Source organism: Aethalodelphis obliquidens, unplaced genomic scaffold, assembly GCF_003676395.1.
Source record: "Aethalodelphis obliquidens isolate GAN/ISIS:26980383/991018 unplaced genomic scaffold, ASM367639v1 scaffold2, whole genome shotgun sequence".
Taxonomy (NCBI): domain Eukaryota; kingdom Metazoa; phylum Chordata; class Mammalia; order Artiodactyla; family Delphinidae; genus Aethalodelphis; species Aethalodelphis obliquidens.
The window spans coordinates 47,889,083-47,904,587 of record NW_020837946.1 but is presented as its reverse complement, the minus strand read 5'-3'; the positions used below and the strand labels follow the sequence as shown (position 1 = coordinate 47,904,587).

Here is a 15,505-nt window from a genome sequence, read left to right as displayed (position 1 = left end):
GAGAGTGGGAGGAGGTGGGGAAGTAAAGTAAAAAGGCCCTAAGTCTAGCAAATATCTCCTGGAATGGCCCAGAAGAGAGGGAATGTGGATGTGTTAATTTCTTCAGGCAGAGAGGCAGAGTTCCCCGAGGCAGGCCATTATGTATAGACAGTATCCTTTTAGTGAACAAAGCAATGGGAAGCAAAGGTTAAAGTATAAGAAACAGATCAAACATGGAGTCAGGATTGGCTCTTCCCTGTTACAATAATATTGATTGGACTTGGCACAAACCTATCAGTATTATAGAAGTCAGGTTACGTCCGGGTTTTCTTAATTTCTGTCACACACATATATTGCCTTCTTCATATACACATTATATATAACAAGTATAGTATGATTTATTTAATATCTGATTTATATTGATTCATGTTTTTACTTAAGTATATTTATCTTAAAAGAAACTTTGTAATCTTGCTGTAAATACAAAACTAATATTTCTGGCTATAAAAAAAAGTGTAACAAGAAATGTTATTCAACTGGATCTGACCCAATATCATAGTTTTCATCTTTTTGAAAGGAAAATATCAAGTTTTATAAAGTTGCTTTTGAGTCTGGTCATTTGTCCTTGACTTATCAGAAAAACTGAAAGATTAAAAAGGTCATTATTTGTAACTCTTTAAAATGTGATTTATATTTAACGTTATTTAATGCTTTATCAGTGTGCTATCTAAAAGCATTTGATGTATCAAGAGGACTACTACATGATTTTATATATATTTTTTTATGAATTTATTTATTTTTGGTCACATTGGGTCTTCGTTGCTGTGCATGGGCTTTCTTTAGTTGTGGCGAGTGGGGGCTACTCTTCCTTGCAGTGCATGGGCTTCTCACTGCAGTGGCTTCTCTTCTTGTGGAGTATGGGCTTTAGGCACGCAGGCTTCAGTAGCTGTGGCTCGCGGGCTCTAGAGCGCAAGCTCAGTAGTTGTGGTGCGTGGGCTTAGCTGTTCTGCGGCATGTGCGGTCTTCCCGGATCAGGGCTTGAACCCGTGACCCCTGCACTGACAGGCAGATTCTTAACCACTGCACCACCAGGGAAGTCTCACGATTTTACATATTAACTTTAAAAATGTTCAACTGACAGTAACTCAAATACACCACACAGTATAAATTTTTCACATGAAATCATTCCAGACATGACTATATTTTTAATATCCATGTTTCTATAGAACTGCCTTTTATAAAGGAAAATTCAAGACTCCCTTTAGTGATTCTGGAGTATATGTTCAGTTTTTCACCTATCTATATCCCCCCAAGTCTGTAACTCAAGTTTCCAGAGCGGAAAAAAAGGGAGTAAAATTATAGAAAGGTGTTAGACTGCAATATATTTTACATTTGTTAAAGTGTTCTCTGGGCACCCAGAGATTTAAAGAAAAGCTTTTTCAACAAAGCCATTTGTCTACAATTGTTAAGTAACAGCATTTTATAGGGTCTAATCACCTTAGCTTGTGAATAGCCAACATGCTAAGTGATATATTAACTTCAGCTTGAGGAGTTAATTGGAAGCAGTTGAGACAGTTCTAAAAATCCCCAATTTTTAATGTAAAAGGTGTTGAAAACAGATATTTGTGAAGATAGTTCAAAAGATAATTTAAAATACATTATAACTTGTTAAAAGAAAGGTTGGTCAATGCAATAGCTATACTCTCTCAGATATAAATATATTTTTTTCTTTTTTTCACATTTATTTTTATCAGTGGACCAATTATGCAAAAAGCTCCTTTCTGGTTTTCTCCCTTGGTATTACTAGCATTTTCTAGTGGCTTCTTAGGAAAATGTATCATATAACCCAGGCATCTAGACACTTTTTTTTTTTTTTTTTGCGGTACGCGGGCCTCTCACTATTGTGGCCTCTCCCTTTACGGAGCACAGGCTCTGGACGCGCAGGCTCAGTGGCCATGGCTCATGGGCCCAGCCGCTCCGTGGCATGTGGGATCTTCCTGGACCAGGGCACGAACCTGTGTCCCCTGCATCGGCAGGCGGACTCTCAACCACTGCGTCACCAGGGAAGCCCTCTAGATACATTTTAAAAGCCCATTGAGTCCTTCCACAAATAGAGAAATACCCTTATATTGTTACTGTCTGCTTCAAGAAATTGGAAATTTAAAATGGAAGTATTCCTTTCTGAGTATAAAACTATAAAATCAGTACTTAATGGGTCAAAACAATGTTACATAAGACTTTAAAAGAAATGTAAAGAATCTTGGTTGTATGACTTGAATGCAAGCTGTTTCAAGTCATTATTATGCATAAATAAAGAATTTGACATTAAAATGAGGTGTTTGAATGCCACGGAAAAAAATCCAAAAGATTGTGAAAGGAATCTAAGAAACAAATGTTGATGGTATTTTCTAGCCTTCACTGGATAGTGGAAAGGGCTCCAACTCCAGAATAGGAGTTTAATGTGGCAAGCATGTCCCTAACATAAAGATAACTGTTACGGACAATTTTAGCTTCTTCGATTTAGCTATAAGGATTATTCATTCAATTACATTCCCTGATTTTTTTCCCCACGTTTGCAAACTAAACTGTAATTAAAGCTAATTGGCTTGTTATTGTCTGTATTTCTACAGGAAGGTAGTATGAGTTCTTATTTTACATCCTGCCATATATTTGCAATTTTAAGGCAATGAGCATTGAAGTGGCTTCAAATTCAGCATAACATCTTTTTATTAACTGCTATTTTTTATCAGTTTAAAAATAATAGTCAAGGGCTTAACCAAGACCATGCTACACTCTCTCTCTGTATCTAGAACACTTGAATAGGGCAATATTATAAGGCTCTGAGTGAATGCTAATGTTAATAGTGGGAAATTGGATTAGTAAATACTATTGAGGATAAAAATAAAAATAAAACGAGAAATTGAGTCATGAAAATTCAGGAAGTGAAAACAAATTCTGCATGGGAATACTTATTGCAATAATATGACAGAGTCAAATAATTGAAAAGGCAAGATTGCACAGGGTATACTCATGGAAGGCTTTAGTAAAGGTAATGGATATGGAGCAGTAGGGAAAAAAAAAGCACAAGCAATAGTAGAGAAGTCCAAAGATTTCCAAACACAGTTTTCCAAAGTCCTTTATCCATCACACAGGTCATACTTTGGTTTTGGATTAGGAACCACCAAAGTATATGCAGTATTTCTCAGTTCCAGAGGAGCCCATACAGGAGTTTACTAAGGGGTCTTTTTTAAAATTGTTTTTTAATTGAAGTATAGTTGACTTACAACATTATGCTAGTTTCACACGTACAGCATAGTAATTCCATGTTTATAGAATATATTCCATACAAAGTTATTATAAAATATTGACTATATTACATGTGCTGTACATTATATCCTTGTGACTTAGTTATTTTACACTAGTAGTTTCTGCCTCTTAATCCCCTTTACCTAGTTTTTGCCCCTCCACTGCCTCTCTCCCCTCTGATAACAACTTGTTTGTTCTCTGTGTCTGTGAGTTTATTTCTGTTTTGTAATATTTGTTCATTTGTTTTATTTTTGAGATTCCACATATAAGTGAGAATATACAGTATTTATCTTTCTATGTCCGATTTATTTCAGTAAGTATAACACCTTCCAGATCCATCTGTGTCATCACAAATGGCAAAATTTCATTCATTTTTATGGCTGAGTAATGTTCCATTGTGTGTGTGTGTGTGTGTGTGTGTGTGTGTGTACCACATCTCCTTTCTCTATTTATCTGTTGATGGACCCATAGTGTGTCTATAATCTTGGCTATTGTAAATAATGCTGCTATGAACATAGGGGTACATATATCTTTTCAAACTGATGTTTTTGTTTTCTTTGGGAAAATACAAAGAAGTAGAACTGCTGGATCTTATGGTAGTTCTATTTTAAATTTTTTGAGGAATCTCCATACTGTTTTCCACAGTGGCTGCACCAATTTACGTTCCAACCAACAGTGCATGAGGTTCCCTCTTCTACTGAGGGGTCTTTTATACCTCATTTGTCACTTGGCTAAGGCTGGGCTCAGTATCTGTTAAACCAGGAATAGACTATCAATGTCTACTTCTGTAAACAATGGAGACAAGTTAGTACCATGTGCTCCCAGGAGAGTTTTGAATTTTAAACAGCACATTATAAATCATTAGCTAGTACAGCTCATTCTTTTCTTGGCCAAATGATAAATATCAGACTTCCCCAGAGATAAGCATGAAGTTGCCCCAGTCCAGCTATAAGATAACTCTGTCCTTGCAATCTCATAAAAGACTGAATGATGTGAATCTGGAAGAATAACTTAAGCATCAGCCCTCAGTGTGCAAATTATTATATAGGCCTTTTGGCCCCTATCATGATCATTCTGAAAGAACCTAAAGAAATCAAAGCTAAACCTTATATTGAGGTATAATACAACACAGCCACATAGTACTTATCTTAAAATTCAAAGGAGACTTAGTATAAATAAATCTATAAAATATTGACTGGTTACCACAGTAAATTATCAATAAATAATACCTACAACCTAACACAAACCACTCCAAAATTTCAGATCCATAATTACAAACCAACACTATAAAAGTGTGTTTCATACCTTGACTACAGGTAAATGTTGTGGCAGTATTTTAACAAAACAGTTCAGGCCAATTCCAGGTCTACTGAAATTAACCTTTACAGTGCACAATCCATGAGGTAAAGGGCTTAACAATCAAGTAAAATAAAGGATAAGTAAATTAAGTAAAAATAATGACTACATGTATCAAACATCTACAACTTCTGAGGTCCTGTGCTAAAAGCTTTGCATTAATCTCCCTTTTAATCTTATAGCAACACTGTATAACTTCTTACCACTTTTCCTCCCAACTTTGTTGAAGTATAGTTTATATACAATGAGATTCAACAACTTCAAGTGTACAGTGTGATGAGTTCTGGAAATTGTATATTGTCATGTAACAATTTACAATTGACACCTGAGAATTGAAAAATAATTTTCATTCTGGTTTCTCCATAGAAAACAGATATTAAGACTGCATGTCTAGGATATTCAGTATAAGGACAAGCCAGTGTAAACATGGCTATTTTCAAGATGAATACTGAAATATTACATTTAGCCTTACTGTTACGTAACATTTTTTTATGAGTAATCATGCTATGTTTTCTAATTCTTAGATAAAAGAAATTGTTCCTTTTTTTAAGAATTTAGTCATTTTCTTACTCACCTGGGAATTGGCCAGTCATCCATCTGGGTAGAAGGTTCTAACACAATGCACACATTTGCATTCTGAGTTTGGCAAAAATTTTAAAGAGATTTTGAAACACTGGGAATACATATTGTTGGAAATACTCTTATGGAGAATGCCTTGCACCCATGGAAAGTCATGGGCCATGATCTACTAGGGTAGATGAGCCAACATACCTAAAAAATAAAATAAATAAGTTTAAAATGAAAATAGATTTTTTTTTCCCAATGTGCAACAACTATGTCAACTAATATATTGTTTCTTGCCTTATTTTATCATATATTTACTATTTCCTTATGATAGCCTTCTTTTTGCAGCATTTAGAGTATATTTTGCAAAATTGGTACATTTTTTAATCTCTTTCACCTGTTTCACCCCCAACCCCCTTCCCCTCTGGCAACCACCCATTTGTTCTCTGTATCTATGAATCTGTTTTCACTGTGTTTTGTTTGTTTTGCTTTTTAGACTTCACATATAAGTGAGATCATATAGTATTTGTCTTTCTCCATCCGTCTGACTTATTTCACTTAGCACAAAACTGCCTAGATCCATCAATGTGATCACAATAACATTTTGTTATGAAGTTAAATTTATAACTACCATATGACCCAACAATTCTACTCCTAAGTATTTACCCCAAAGAAATGAAAACATGCCCATGTAAACACTTTTACCAAAAATTGTTTATACATCATAGCCTGAAGCTGAAAATGACCCAAATGCCCATCAACTGGTGAGCAGATAAATTTACTACATATAAAATTTATTACATCTATTACATCTACTACTACTCAGCAATAAAACAATGAGCGATTTAAAGCCTAGTTATTCTAAAGCCGGTTAGGGCCTAAATCCATTCAGTTTTAGGCAGAAACTTGCTGAGGTAGAATCCTGGGCCTAAGCATTTTAACGCCTAGTTATTCAGAAGCCAGGTAGGGGCTAAATCCACTTCAGTTTTAGTCAGAAACTGAGTGACGTAGAATCCAGGGCCTAAGCATTTTAAAGCCTAGTTATTCAGAAGCGGGGGGCTTCCGGGAAGATGGCGGAAGAGTAAAACGGAGATCACCTTCCTCCCCACAGATACACCAGAAATACATCTACACGTGGAACAACTCCTACAGAACACCTACTGAACGCTGGCAGAAGACCTCAAACCTCCCAAAAGGCAAGAAACCCCCCACGTACCTGGGTAGGGCAAAAGAAAAAAGAAAAAACAGAGACAAAGAATAGGGACGGGACCCGCACCAGTGGGAGGGAGCTGTGAAGGAGGAAAAGTTTCCACACACTAGCAAGCCCCTTCGTGGGAGGAGACCGCGGGTGGCGGAGTGGGGGAGCTTCGGGGACGCGGAAGAGAGCACAGCAACAGGGGTGCAGAGAACAAAGCGGAGAGATTCCCGCACAAAGGATCAGGGCCGACCAGCACTCACCAGCTCGAGAGGTTTGTCTGCTCGCCCACGGGGCGGGCGGGTCTGGGAGTTGAGGCTCGGGCTTCAGTCTGAGCGCAGGGAGAGGACTGGGGTTGGCAGCGTGAACACAGCCTGCAGGGGGTTAGTGCGCCACAGCTAGCCGGGAGGGAGTCCGGGGAAAAGTCTGGACCTGCCGAAGAGGCAAGAGACTTTTTCTTCCCTCCTTGTTTCCTGGTGCGCGAGGAGAGGGGATTAAGAACGCTGCTTAAAGAAGCTCCAGAGACGGGCGCGAGCCGCGGCTAAAACCGCGGATCCCAGAGACGGGCATGAGACGCTGAGGCTGCTGCTGCCGCCACCAAGAAGCCTGTGTGTGAGCACAGGTTACTATGCACAGCCCCCTTCGGGAAGCCTGTGCAGCCCGCCACTGCCAGGGTCCCGGGATCCAGGGACAACTCCCCCGGTAGAACGCATGGCGTGCCTCAGGCTGGTGCAACGTCACGCTGGCCTCTGCCGCCGCAGGCTCACCCCGCACTCCGTGCCCCTACCTCCCCCCAGCCTGAGTGAGCCAGAGCCCCTGAATCAGCGGCTCCTTTAACCTCGTCCTGTCTGAGCGAAGCACAGACGCCCTCTGGCGGCCTACACGCAGAGGCACGGCCAAATCCAAAGCTGAGCCCTTGGGAGCTGTGAGAAAAAAGAGAAAGGGAAATCTCTCCCAGCAGCCTCAGAAGCAGCGAATTAAAGCTCCACAATCAACTTGATGTACCCTGCATCTGTGGAATACATGAATAGACAACGAATCATTCCAAATTAAGGAGGTGGACTTTGAGATCAAGGTTTATGCTTTTTCCCCTTTTCCTCTTTTTGTGAGTGTGTATGTGTATGCTTCTGTGTGAGATTATGTCTGTATAGCTTTGCTTCCACCATTTGTCCTAGGGTTCTATCCGTCCTTTTTTTTTTAATAATTATTTTTTTATTTTAATAAATTTATTATATTTTATCTTACTTTACTTCATCTTACTTTAACTTCTTTCTTTCTTTTTTTCCTTCTTTCCCTCCTTCCTTCCTTCTTTCCTCCCTCCCTCCCACCCTCCTTTCTTTCTTTCTACTTCTACTAATTCTTTCTTTCTATTTTTTCCTCCCTTTTATTCTGAGCCGTATGGATGAAAGGCTCTTGCTGCTGCAGTCAGGAGTCAGTGCTGTGCCTCTGAGGTGGGAGAGCAAACTTCAGGACACTGGTCCACAAAAGACCTCCCAGCTCCACATAATATCAAATGGCGAAAATCTCCTGGATAGCTCCATCTCAACACCAGCACCCAGCTTCACTCAACGACCAGCAAGCCACAGTGCTGGACATCTTATGCCAAACAACTAGCAAGACAGGAACACAACCGCACCCATTAGCAGAGAGGCTGCCTAAAATCATAGTAAGTCCACAGACACCCCGAAACACACCAGCAGACGTGGACCTGCCCACCTGAAAGACAAGATCCAACCTCATCCACCAGAACACAGGTGCTAGTCCCCTCCACCAGGAAGCCTACACAACCCACTGAACCAAGCTTACCCACTGGGGACAGACACCAGAAACAACGGGAACTACGAACCTGCAGCCTGCAAAAAGGAGACCCCAAACACAGTAAGAGAAGCAAAATGAGAAGACAGAAAACACACAGCAGATGAAGGAGCAAGATAAAAACCCACCAGACCAAACAAATGAAGAGGAAATAGGCAGTCTACCTGAAGAAGAATTCAGAATGATGATAGTAAAGATGATCCAAAATCTTGGAAATAGAATGGACAAAATGCAAGAAACATTTAACAAGGACCTAGAAGAACTAAAGATGAAAGAAACAATGATGAACAACACAATAAATGAAATTAAAAATACTCTAGATGGGATCAATAGCAGAATAACTGAGGCAGAAGAACGGATAAGTGACCTGGAAGATAAAATAGTGGAAATAACTACTGCAGAGCAGAATAAAGAAAAAAGAATGAAAAGAACAGAGGACAGTCTCAGAGACTTCTGGGACAACATTAAACACACCAACATTCGAATTATAGGGGTTCCAGAAGAAGAAGAGAAAAAGAAAGGGACTTAGAAAATATTTGAAGAGATTATAGTTGAAAACTTCCCTAATATGGGAAAGGAAATAGTTAAGTCCAGGAAGCACAGAGAGTCCCATACAGGATAAATCAAAGGAGAAATACACCAAGACACATATTAATCAAACTGTAAAAAATTAAATACAAAGAAAACATATTAAAAGCAGCAAGGGAAAAACAACAAATAACACACAAGGGAATCCCCATAAGGTTAACAGCTGACTTTCAGCAGAAACTCTGCAAGCCAGAAGGGACTGGCAGGACATATTTAAGTGATGAAGGAGAAAAACCTGCAACAAGATTACTCTACCCAGCAAGGATCTCATTCAGATTTGATGGAAAATTAAAACCTTTACAGACAAGCAAAAGCTGAGAGAGTTCAGCACCACCAAACCAGTTTTACAACAACTGCTAAAGGAACTTCTCTAGGCAAGAAACACAGGAGAAGGAAAAGACCTACAATAACGAACCCAAAACAATTAAGAAACTGGAAATAGGAACATACATATCAATAATTACCTTAAATATAAATGGATTAAATGCTCCCACCAAAAGACACAGATTGGCTGAATGGATACAAAGACAAGACCCATATATTTGCTGTCTACAAGAGACCCACTTCAGACCTAGAGACACATACAGACTGAAAGTAAGGGGATGGAAAAAGATACTTCATGCAAATGGAAACCAAAAGAAAGCTGAAGTAGCAATTCTCATATCAGACAAAATAGACTTTAAAATAAAGACTATTAGAAGAGACAAAGAAGGACACTACATAATGATCAAGGGATCGATCCAAGAAGAAAATGTAACAATTGTAAATATTTATGCACCCAACATAGGAGCACCTCAATATATAAGGCAAGTAGTAACAGCCATAAGAGGGGAAATTGACAGCAACACATTCATAGTAGGGGACTTTAACACCCCACTTTCACCAATGGACAGATCATTCAAAATGAAAATAAATAAGGAAACACAAGCTTTAAATGATACATTAAACAAGATGGACTTAATTGATATTTATAGGACATTCCATCCAAAAACAACAGAATAAATATTTTTCTCAAGTGCTCATGGAACATTCTCCAGGATAGATCATATCTTGGGTCACAAGTCAAGCCTTGGTAAACTTAAGAAAATTGAAATTGTTTCAAGCATCTTTCCAACCACAACGCTATGAGACTAGATATCAATTCAGGAAAAATCTGTAAAAACTACAAACACATGGAGGCTACACAATACACTACTTAATAATGAAGTGATCACTGAAGAAATCAAAGAGGAAATAAAAAAATACCTAGAAACAAATGACAATGGAGACATGACGACCCAAAATCTATGGGATGCAGCAAAAGCGGTTCTAAGAGGGAAGTTTTTAGCAATACAATCCTACCTTAAAAAACAGGAAACATCTCGAATAAACAACCTAACCTTGCACCTAAAGCAATTAGAGAAAGAAGAACAAAAAAACCCCAAAGTTAGCAGAAGGAAAGAAATCATAAAAATCAGATCAGAAATAAATGAAAAAGAAATGCAGGAAATGATAGCAAAGATAAATAAAACTAAAACGTTGTTCTTTGAGAAGATAAACAAAATGGATAAACCATTAGCCAGACTCATCAAGAAAAAAGGGAGAAGACTCAAATCAATAGAGTTAGAAATGAAAAAGAAGTAACAACTGACACTGAAGAAATACAAAAGATCATGAGAGATTACTATAAGCAACTCTATGCCAATAAAATGGACAACCTGGAAGAAGTGGACAAATTCTTAGAAAGGCACAACCTGCCAAGACTGAATCAGGAAGAAATAGAAAATATGAACAGACCAATCACAAGCACTGAAATTGAAACTGTGATTAAAAATCTTCCAACAAACCAAAGCCCAGGACCAGATGGCTTCACAGGAGAATTCTATCAAACATTTAGAGAAGAGCTAACACCTATCCTTCTCAAACTCTTCCAAAATATAGCAGAGGGAGGAACACTCCCAAACTCATTCTATGAGGCCACCATCACCCTGATACCAAAACCAGACAAGGATGTCACAAAGAAAGAAAACTGCAGGCCAATATCACTGATGACCATAGATGCAAATTTCCTGAACAAAATAATAGCAAACAGAATCCAACAGCACAAGGGTCATACACCATGATCAAGTGGGGTTTATTCCAGGAATGCAAGGATTCTTCAATATACGCAAAACAATCGATGTGATAAACCACATTAACACATTGAAGGAGAAAAACCATATGATCATCTCAATAGATGCAGAGAAAGCTTTTGACAAAATTCAACACCCATTTATGATAAAAACCCTGCAGAAAGTAGGCATAGAGGGAATTTCCTCAACATAATAAAGGCTATATATGACAAACCCACAGCCAACATCGTCCTCAATGGTGAAAAACTGAAAGCATTTCCACTAAGATCAGGAAAAAGACAAGGTTGCCCACTCTCACCACTATTATTCAACATAGTTTTGCAAGTTTTAGCCACATCAATCAGAGAAGAAAAGGAAATAAAAGGAATCCAAATCAGAAAAGAAGAAATAAAGCTGTCACTGTTTGCAGATGACATGATACTATACATAGTGAATCCTAAAGATGCTACCAGAAAACTACTACAGCTAATCAATGAATTTCGTAAAGTAGCAGGATACAAAATTAATGCACAGAAATCTCTGGCATTCCTATACACTAATGAAAAATCTGAAAGTGAAATCAAGAGGACACTCCCATTTACCATTGCAACAAAAAGAATAAAATATCTAGGAATAAACCTACCTAAGGAGACAAAAGTCCTGTATGCCGAAAATTATAACACTGACGAAAGAAATTAAAGATGATATTAATAGATGGAGAGATATACCATGTTCTTGGATTGGAAGAATCAACATTGTGAAAATGACTCTACTACCCAAAGCAATCTACAGATTCAATGCAATCTGTATCAAACTACCACTGGTATTTTTCACAGAACTAGAACAAAAAATTTCACAATTTGTATGCAAACACAAAAGACCCCGAATAGCCAAAGCAATCTTCAGAATGAAAAACGGAGCTGGAGGAATCAGGCTCCCTGACTTTAGTCTATACTACAAAGCTACAGTAAGCAAGACAGTATGGTACTGGCACAAAAACAGAAAGATAGATCAATGGAACAGGATAGAAAGCCCAGAGATAAACCCACACACATATGGTCACCTTATCTTTGATAAAGGAGGCAGGAATGTACAGTGGAGAAAGGACAGCCTCTTCAGTAAGTGGTGCTGGGAAAATTGGACTGGTACATTTAAAATTATGAGATTAGATCACTCCCTAACACTATACAGAAAAATAAGCTCAAAATAAACAAATGGGACCTAATGAAACTTGAAAGCTTTTGCACAGCAAAGGGAACGATAAACAAGACCAAAAGACAATCCTCAGAATAGGAGAAAATATTTGCAAATGAAGCAACTGACAAAGGATTAATCTCCAAAATTTATAAGCGGCTCATCTGGGAAGATCCCACATGCCGCGGAGCAGCTGGGCCCATGAGCCATGGCCGCTGAGCCTGCGCGTCCGGAGCCTGTTGCTCCGCAATGGGAGAGGCCAAAACAGTGAGAGGCCTGCGTACTGCCAAAAAAAAAAAAAAAAAAAAAAAGAAGAAATAATGCCATTTGCAGCAACATAGATGGACCTAGAGATTGTCATACTTAGTGAAGTAAGTCAGACAGTGAAAGAGAAATATTTTATGATATCCCTTATATGCAGAATCAAAAAAGAAATAATGCAAATGAACTTATTTACAAAATAGAAACAGAGTCAGAGACTTAGAGAAAGAGAATATATTTAGACTATATTTCACATTGATATTATAACACTGAGCCAATTTTTAAATTTATTATTCCTACAAATGTTCTGGACTAAAATGTATAAAATTACCTGTACTAATTAAGGTTCTCAAATTAAGTAATGAAAGTGAAGTTTTAATTTAAATCTTGGACTTTGAAACAACCTACAAAAATAGTAAATTTGATATGAATGAGTTAAAGTTCCTCAGGATCTCCTTTGTGTGTGTTTCTTTGTGTGTGTTTGTGCTTTGTGTGTGTGTGTGAGAGAGGGTAGATAACCCTATCGTGTTTTAGATGTGCATAACGTCTTCCCCACTCTCTCATGCTGTGGTCTCATTTTCAAATGCATTAACTTCACATGGATCTACAGTGAAACATATTGTCAATCTCTCAGTTCTTTGGTGGGGAGAAATGGGTACAAAGTATACCATATGCCCTCTTACTCAACAAGCTACCTTAATGAACTATAAGCAGATAATCTGTACTGAGTATAAATCAGTTTGTACAAAGTGTTGAATCAGTTTCTATGAAAATTCTTAATATGAAATATAATGAACTTAAAATTATTTCTAAATAATTTCAATCTTATATTATCACTGATCATCTCCTTTTAGCACCTTGCAACCCACAAAATTTTTATTCTTCACAGCTCTACATGGTAGATATTTTTATTATCTCCATTTCAAATATATGGAAGCAGAGGTACAAGGATAAGTAACTAGATCAAAGCAGTACAGCTAGAAAATAATTGGGTCAGGATTTAAACACAAGCAGTTGCCCCCAGAGTTGGTACACTTAACCTGAAAGTATACTAATTCGATTCTTAAATATTTATAAACCATCTTAAAATCTGTACTCTTATTGCCAATAGAGACTACCCCAAGTAAACAAACCAATACTTTGAAAAAGAAAAAATATATACACATAGGAATTTAGATTGCATTTTATAAATAGCACTTCTTCTAATCTCTCTGCCATAGTCTTAATTTTACATTAGAGATTAGTAAAAAAGCAATTACTTTCAATACTTGTACAATTTTTATAGTCTTTTGTTTGTTTTTTCTTTGATTTGAATATGCCAGATGATAGGAAAAAGATGAAACTCTATTAGATGGTAATATGGTCTAGGAATCCAGATATATGAGAATCCTGCCCAAGACCATCCTCTACTTTTTCCAAAGGTTCTTAATGGATTAGAGACCTACCTGAAAGAATGGCAAGGGAAGAAAAGCCACTTTATTGGTTGTTGAACTTTGAGTCTAATGTTCCAATCCAGAAATCTGGTAAAAATAGACTGAAGCATAACAATAATGGGATGCATACCTGCTTCCCATGCTCAATTCTGAATCATAGAATTTTACAATCCTTTGGAGATCCACAGAAGGTGGAAGCATTTGATCACGTGAAAGGAGGAAGCAGAAGAACGTCAAACCCAGCTATTTTCTGGGAATGCCTGCAAAAATTTCATATTCGGTGTCTTGGAATATGATCGGTTAGATTAGTTATCCTAAATGCCTGCAGAAAAGAAAAGAAAACAAAACAGAACAAAACACACTTCTCTCCACATCTTTGCAGCTTCGAACTAAATTAGGTAACTCCACTGCCTAAACCAGGCCACCTACAACTCTGCATCAACTTTTACTACCTGTGAGCTCAGAGCCTAGAGATTCACATTCGTTGCTGTTAAGTTTGGGGTTAATTTTCAGAGTTCTGAAAAAGTTAATTCTGCCAGTCTTTGCTAGTTTATGTTTGTTTCAGTGCAGGAACCAATTTTTTGAGCTCCCTCCTTGCCATTTTCTGTGATATCAGCGTCTGTGGCCTATATATACATTTTTATAGCTGCCTTTAGTGCCTGGTACAAGTGAGGTTTGATTTATCTCTTTTTTTTTTTCTCAAAAAAAGGATTTATTTATCCATTTATATAGCTGTTGAATGAGCACTCAAAAGAAAAGAATATTATACATGCACATACACCTCCGAAATGAAAATAGTGTATATTTATATTTGTTATTTTCATTAAGATTCAAAAAAATATTTTCAAACCTTCACTGAGTACACTGTGTTCAAAATACATTTGAACTAATTATGTTCAATATACCACCTTGATTTACAATTCAATACATTATTTTCAGTTTGTTTATAAAGTTCTTTTAAAATTTTTAATTTCCATTTGATAAATTAATTTTTGTTCTAGTCAATGAAAGTCTTTGGGAAAGATCTGTTTCTTTGTCTTTCCCAACTTCTAGAGGTCTTCTGCATTCCTTGGCTCTGGGCCCCTTCTTTGCATCACTTCAAATACTTGCTTGCGTTGTCCCATCTCCTGTTGTCTCCTTTGACCTTCTTGCTTCCCTTTTATAATAAACCTTGTGATTACATCATTTAGTGCACATCCAGATAATCCAGGCTAACCTCCCTATCTCAAAATTCTTAACATGATAACATCTGCAAAGTCCTTTTTTACCATGTAAAGTAACATTCACAGGTTCTGGGGATTAGGATATGGATACCTTTGGGAGTCATTATTCAGCCTACCGCAGAAATGATTTTAAAGAAAACAAAACCAAGAAAACAAGAAGCATCAATAACAATATAAAATTAATTTTATATTTTATAAAAGTAATTATAAGCCTCACTAAAAGTTTCTAATGTTAAAACTTTGCATTTAAGTTTAGATTCTTTCACTTTCTACACTAAAATATTTCATTATTACAATGTACTTTCATAAACCCTCTAGATCAAAGCAGATGCCTGCATTTCTTTTCTACGTTTTAATATTATGTGATTATATAGTGACAGAATTATAAACATCAGAAAAATTGAATGGCCCTAATTCAGCGGAATCATCCAGTTACTCATGGTAAAATAATTTATGGGCATTCCAGGCTAACTTATCACAGGAAAACATGTTAAAAGGCCT

General features: G+C 37.3%; 1 long non-coding RNA gene across 1 annotated transcript in view; it reads right to left on the bottom strand.

The window, feature by feature from the left end:
- Nucleotides 1-15,505, bottom strand: part of LOC113630696 (uncharacterized) — a 310,684-nt gene that overhangs the window by 33,435 nt on the left and 261,744 nt on the right. The window contains exons 4-5 of the long non-coding RNA XR_003437063.1: nt 13,912-14,103; nt 5,216-5,412 (exon numbers count right to left, since the gene is read on the bottom strand). This is a non-coding gene — a long non-coding RNA (uncharacterized LOC113630696). The remainder of the gene's footprint in view (nt 1-5,215; nt 5,413-13,911; nt 14,104-15,505) is intronic.